The sequence below is a fragment of the Cherax quadricarinatus genome, chromosome 50, assembly GCF_038502225.1.
Source record: "Cherax quadricarinatus isolate ZL_2023a chromosome 50, ASM3850222v1, whole genome shotgun sequence".
NCBI classification, from domain to species: Eukaryota; Metazoa; Arthropoda; class Malacostraca; order Decapoda; family Parastacidae; genus Cherax; species Cherax quadricarinatus.
Window position 1 is genome coordinate 17,697,132 of NC_091341.1, and position 6,641 is coordinate 17,703,772.

The 6,641-nt window shown below is 49.6% G+C and overlaps 1 protein-coding gene across 1 annotated transcript in view; it reads left to right on the forward strand.

Moving 5' to 3' along the window:
• Window positions 1-274: 274 nt before the first annotated feature.
• chp (leucine rich repeat containing G protein-coupled receptor chaoptin) overlaps window positions 275-6,641 on the forward strand; it is a 605,365-nt gene continuing 598,998 nt past the window's right edge. The window contains exon 1 of the mRNA XM_070095441.1: window positions 275-623. The gene's annotated coding sequence lies outside the window, so the exon portion shown is untranslated. The remainder of the gene's footprint in view (window positions 624-6,641) is intronic.

The window sequence follows — 6,641 nt, forward strand, 5'->3', positions numbered from 1 at the left end:
AGAGGTGGCAGTGGTAGTGGTGGTGTTAGTACCATTAGTGGTGGTAGTGGCGGCACTGTGGGTGGAGAGGGGTGTTAGTGATGGCACTGGGTGGGTGGGTGTGGGAGAGGTCGCAGTGGTAGTGGTGGTGTTAGTACCACTGATAGTGGTAGTGGTGGTGTTAGTACCATTGGTGGTGGTAGTGGTAGTGGCGGCACTGTGGGTGGGAGAGGGGTGTTAGTGATGGCACTGGGAGGGTGGGCGGGAGAGGGTGGCAGTGTGGGTGGCAGTGTGGTTGCGAGTCAGTTGTATCCGTGCATGGCTGCCGTACAGACGGAGCCAGTCTCTACCTCCCAACCCCCGGTGTTGACAGCAGAGGTCACAAGCCAGGTCACCTGGCTCCCACCAGGGGGTTATAACCCCTCACCTCACCCCTCCACCTCATTTTCCCCTCACTTCCCGAGGACCACTGAGTGAGGACGCTAACAAACTTTAACATAGTTTTAACTAGTAAATACTAGCACACTAGTGGACACACTTAACAAGGTCACCATCACGGTGACCTCACGCCAGTGATAAGGTTACCATCAAGGTGACCTCAGTGATAAGGTCACCCAGGGTTCTGACCTCACACTACACACAAGGTAAGTTAAGGTCACGTCATATATATATATATATATATATATATATATATATATATATATATATATATATATATATATATATATATATATATGTATGTATATATATACACACACAAGAGAATCATGGAGTCTGCAAGAAAGTTTTCTCACGCTGCTAAAAATAAAATTTAGTCTGTGTTCGCTCAATTTATACTGAAGTTAAACCTAGTTGGACTTTGCGACATGACACTCCACTTTGCGACATGACACTCCACTTTGCGACATGACACTCCACTTTGCGAGAACATAGTCCACTTTCCAATAAGATAGTCCACTTTGAGACATGACAGTCCACTTTGCGACATGACAGTCCACTCTGCAGCAGGATAGTCCACTCTGCAGCAGGATAGTCCACTCTGCAGCAGGATAGTCACTCTGCAGCAGGATAGTCCACTCTGCAGCAGGATAGTCCACTCTGCAGCAGGATAGTCCACTTTGCGATATGACAGTCCACTTGGGTGAAGGAATCAGCAAAGTTTTGCAACCTTTACAAAGTGGCTGAGAAGTGGACAAGTCACCCTGCTCCACCACCGCTAATCACAATAACTACTCTTCTGTCAGCACTCTGTCACCACTGTGATTGTTTGTCACCACTGTCTCTCTCAGCACTGTGATTGTCACCACTGTGTCTCTCTCAGCACTGTGATTGTCACCACTGTGTCTCTCTCAGCACTGTGATTGTCAACACTGTGTCTCTCTCAGCACTGTGATTGTCACCACTGTGTCTCTCTCAGCACTGTGATTGTCACCACTGTGTCTCTCTCAGCACTGTGATTGTCAACACTGTGTCTCTCTCAGCACTGTGATTGTCAACACTGTGTCTCTCTCAGCACTGTGATTGTCAACACTGTGTCTCTCTCAGCACTGTGATTGTCACCACTGTGTCTCTCTCAGCACTGTGATTGTCACCACTGTGTCTCTCTCAGCACTGTGATTGTCAACACTGTGTCTCTCTCAGCACTGTGATTGTCAACACTGTGTCTCTCTCAGCACTGTGATTGTCACCACTGTCTCTCTCAGCACTGTGATTGTCACCACTGTGTCTCTCTCAGCACTGTGATTGTCACCACTGTGTCTCTCTCAGCACTGTGATTGTCACCACTGTGTCTCTCTCAGCACTGTGATTGTCAACACTGTGTCTCTCTCAGCACTGTGATTGTCACCACTGTGTCTCTCTCAGCACTGTGATTGTCACCACTGTGTCTCTCTCAGCACTGTGATTGTCAACACTGTGTCTCTCTCAGCACTGTGATTGTCAACACTGTGTCTCTCTCAGCACTGTGATTGTCAACACTGTGTCTCTCTCAGCACTGTGATTGTCACCACTGTGTCTCTCTCAGCACTGTGATTGTCACCACCGTGTCTCTCTCAGCACTGTGATTGTCACCACTGTGTCTCTCTCAGCACTGTGATTGTCAACACTGAGTCTCTCTCAGCACTGTGATTGTCACCACTGTGTCTCTCTCAGCACTGTGATTGTCAACACTGAGTCTCTCTCAGCACTGTGATTGTCAACACTGAGTCTCTCTCAGCACTGTGATTGTCACCACTGAGTCTCTCTCAGCACTGTGATTGTCTCCTCAGCACTGTGATTATTTATCAGGACTGTGATAGTTTCTCTCAGCACAGTGATTGCGTCCCCAGCACTGTGATTGTCTCCCCAGCATTGACTGCCTCTCCAACACTGTGATTGTCTCTCCAGCATTGACTGCCTCTCCAGCACTGTGATTGTCTCCCCAACACCGTGACTGTCTCCCCAACACCGTGACTGTCTCTCCAACACCGTGACTGTCTCTCTAGCACCGTGACTGCCTCTCCAGCACTATGACTGTCTCCCCAGCACAGTAATTGCCTACCCAGCATCATGAATGTCTCTCCAGCACCGTGTTGTCTCTCCAGCACCGTGATTGTCTACCCAGTACCATGACTGTCTCCCCAGTACCGTAACTACCTCCCCAGCACTGTGACTGTCTCCCCAGCACTGTGACTGTCTCCCCAGCACCGTGACTGTCTCCCCAGCACTGTGATTGCCTCCCCAGCACCGTGACTGTCTCCCCATCACCGTGACTATCTCCCCAGCACAGTGAATGCCTCCTCAGCACCATGAATGTCTCCCCAGAAGTGTGAATGTCTCCCCAGCACCGTGACTGTCTCCCCAGGACTGTGACTGTCTCCCCAGCCCCGTGATTGCCTCCCCAGCACCGTGACTGTCTCCCCAGCACCGTGACTATCTCCCCACACCGTGATTGCCTCCCCAGCACCGTGACTGTCTCTCCAGCACCGTGACTTTCTCCCCAGCACTGTGATTCCCTCCCCAGCACCGTGATTGCCTCCCCAGAATCGTGACTGTCTCCCCAACACCGTGGCTTTCTTCCCAGCACCGTGACTGTCTCCCCAGCACCGTGACTGTCTCCCCAGCACCGTGACTTTCTCCCCAGCACCGTGACTGTCTCCCCAGCACCGTGACTGTCTCCCCAGCACCGTGACTGTCTCCTCAGCACCGTGACTGTCTCCCCAGCACCGTGACTGTCTCCCCAGCACCGTGACTTTCTCCCCAGCACCGTGACTGTCTCCCCAGCACCGTGACTTTCTCCCCAGTACTGTGATTCCCTCCCCAGCACCGTGATTGCCTCCCCAGCACCGTGACTGTCTCCCCAGCACCGTGACTGTCTCCCCAGAACCGTGATTGCCTCCCCAGCACATTGATTGCCTCCCCAGCACCGTGACTGTCTCCCCAGCACCGTGACTGTCTCCCCAGCACCGTGACTGTCTCCTCAGAACTGTGACTGTCTTTCCACCACCGTGATTGCCTCCCCAGTACCGTGACTGTCTCCCCAGCACCGTGTCTGTCTCCTCAGCACCGTGACTGTCTCCCCAGCACCGTGTCTGTCTCCCCAGCACCATGTCTGTCTCCCCAGCACCGTGACTGTCTCCCCAGCACCGTGACTGCCTCCCCAGCACCGTGATTGTCTCCCAAGCACCGTGATTGCCTCCCCAGCACCGTGATTGTCTCCCCAGCACCGTGATTGCCTCCCCAGTACCGTGATTGTCTCCCCAGCACCGTGATTGCCTCCCCAGCACCGTGATTGTCTCCCCAGCACCGTGATTGTCTCCCCAGCACCGTGATTGTCTCCCCAGCACCGTGATTGTCTCCCCAGCACCGTGATTGTCTCCCCAGCACCGTGATTGTCTCCCCAGCACCGTGATTGTCTCCCCAGCACCGTGATTGCCTCCCCAGCACCGTGATTGTCTCCCCAGCACCGTGATTGTCTCCCCAGCACCGTGATTGTCTCCTCAGCACCGTGATTGTCTCCCCAGCACCGTGATTGTCTCCCCAGCACCGTGATTGTCTCCCCAGCACCGTGATTGTCTCCCCAGCACCGTGATTGTCTCCCCAGCACCGTGATTGTCTCCCCAACACCGTGATTGTCTCCCCAGCACCGTGATTGTCTCCCCAGCACCGTGATTGTCTCCCCAGCACCGTGATTGTCTCCTCAGCACCGTGATTGCCTCCCCAGCACCGTGATTGTCTCCTCAGCACCGTGACTGCCTCCCCAGCACCGTGATTGTCTCCCCAGCACCGTGATTGTCTCCCCAGCACCGTGACTGCCTCCCCACTACACATACAAACCAAGCTGGTATGTCAGCCTGTGGTGAGAGTGTAATTGCATCCATCACTTAACAACTTATGCCTTGAGAATCAGAGGTCAGGCTGAGGACGAGGAGAACGAAGGAGGAGGTCGACCTCCTGCTATGGGTAATCACGGTGGAAGTCGATTGGGAGGGAGAGAGGGATGGAAGGAGGGAGGGAGAGTCGACCTCCGAGGTCGAGTAATCATTCCAAGGAGGATGTCTGAGGCGAGATACTACCAGAATGTTGTCTCTTATTTCCGAAGGTCTGGTGAGTCTTGCTAAGATGTCTGTATATACGACCCCCAGAAACCACTCGGGTCGTACCACACACTCGTACACAGGTCGTATAAGACGATAATATCACCAACACACTCGTACACAGGTCGTACTACACGACAGTACAAGGATCATAATATACACTAGTACAAGAGTCATACTACACACTAGTACAAGGGTCGTATCACACTACATCAACACAAGGGTCGTACTGCATACTACACAACACAAGGGTCGTACTACGCAACACAAAGGTCGTACTATACACAAGTCATACTATACACTACACAAAGGTCGTACTACACTACACAAGGGTCGTACTACAGAAGAGTCGTATTACACAACACAAGGTTCGTACTACACAAGAGTCGTAACACAAAACACAAGAGTTGTACTACACAACACAAGGGTCGTACTACACAACACAAGGGTCGTACTACGCAACACAAGGATCGTACTACACAACACAAGGGTCGTACTACACAACACAAGGGTCGTACTACACAACACAAGAGTCGTACTACACAACACAAGGGTCGTACTACACAACACAAGGGTCGTACTACACAACACAAGGGTCGTACTACACAACACAAGGGTCGTACTACACAACACAAGAGTCGTACTACACAACACAAGGGTCGTACTACACAACACACGGGTCGTACTACACAACACAAGGGTCGTACTACACAACACAAGAGTCGTACTACACAACACAAGGGTCGTACTACACAACACAAGAGTCGTACTACACACTACAGACTGATCAAGCCTAGCACACCCAACACCTTTCAAGGCTGAGGGACTGATTACCTCATCTTCTACTGTCTCCAGTTAATAAGATCTGCATTAAAGTGATGAAGCCGCTGGTTGTCGAAACATCTTGATAATAGAGACACCCAGATGTTGCAAATGTGTCTTATTCACCTAACACTGTATACTTAGTATTGTGTATGTATACCGTGTATAGTTAGTATTGTGTGTGTATGCAATGTATAGTTAGTACTGTGTATGTATAACCCAAATTAGTTATACAACACCTGGAGAACGGGAGGCAATTGGGTTCGACCCAGAGAAAGGGATGGGTACTGAAGGATGTCCTGGGGGAGAGGGGGTCGACGCCTCACCAGTCCACTCCCAAATCAGACCCGGGGGGGTCGACGCTCCCGCGGGGCACTCCCAAACCAGACCTCCTGGTGGATCAAAGCTTAACCTCACCAGGTTCAACACAAGAACTACAGCTCTTGAAGAACTTGTCTAGTTCCTTCTTGAAGAACTTGTCTAGTTCCTTCTTGAAGAACTTGTCTAGTTCCTTCTTGAAGAACTTGTCTAGTTCCTTCTTGAAGAACTTGTCTAGTTCCTTCTTGAAGAACTTAACTAGTTCCTTCTTGAAGAACTTGTCTAGTTCCTTCTTGAAGAACTTGTCTAGTTACTTCTTGAAGAACTTAACTAGTTCCTTCTTGAAGAACTTAACTAGTTCATTCTTGAAGAACTTGTCTAGTTCCTTCTTGAAGAACTTAACTAGTTCCTTCTTGAAGAACTTAACTAGTTCATTCTTGAAGAACTTGTCTAGTTCCTTCTTGAAGAACTTAACTAGTTCCTTCTTGAAGAACTTAACTAGTTCCTTCTTGAAGAACTTGTCTAGTTCCTTCTTGAAGAACTTGTCTAGTTCCTTCTTGAAGAACTTGTCTAGTTTCTTCTTGAAGAACTTGTCTAGTTCCTTCTTGAAGAACTTAACTAGTTCCTTCTTGAAGAACTTGTCTAGTTTCTTCTTGAAGAACTTAACTAGTTCCTTCTTGAAGAACTTAACTAGTTCCTTCTTGAAGAACTTGTCTAGTTCCTTCTTGAAGAACTTAACTAGTTCCTTCTTGAAGAACTTGTCTAGTTCCTTCTTGAAGAACTTAACTAGTTCCTTCTTGAAGAACTTGTCTAGTTCCTTCTTGAAGAACTTAACTAGTTCCTTCTTGAAGAACTTGTCTAGTTCCTTCTTGAAGAACTTGTCTAGTTCCTTCTTGAAGAACTTAACTAGTTCCTTCTTGAAGAACTTAACTAGTTCCTTCTTGAAGA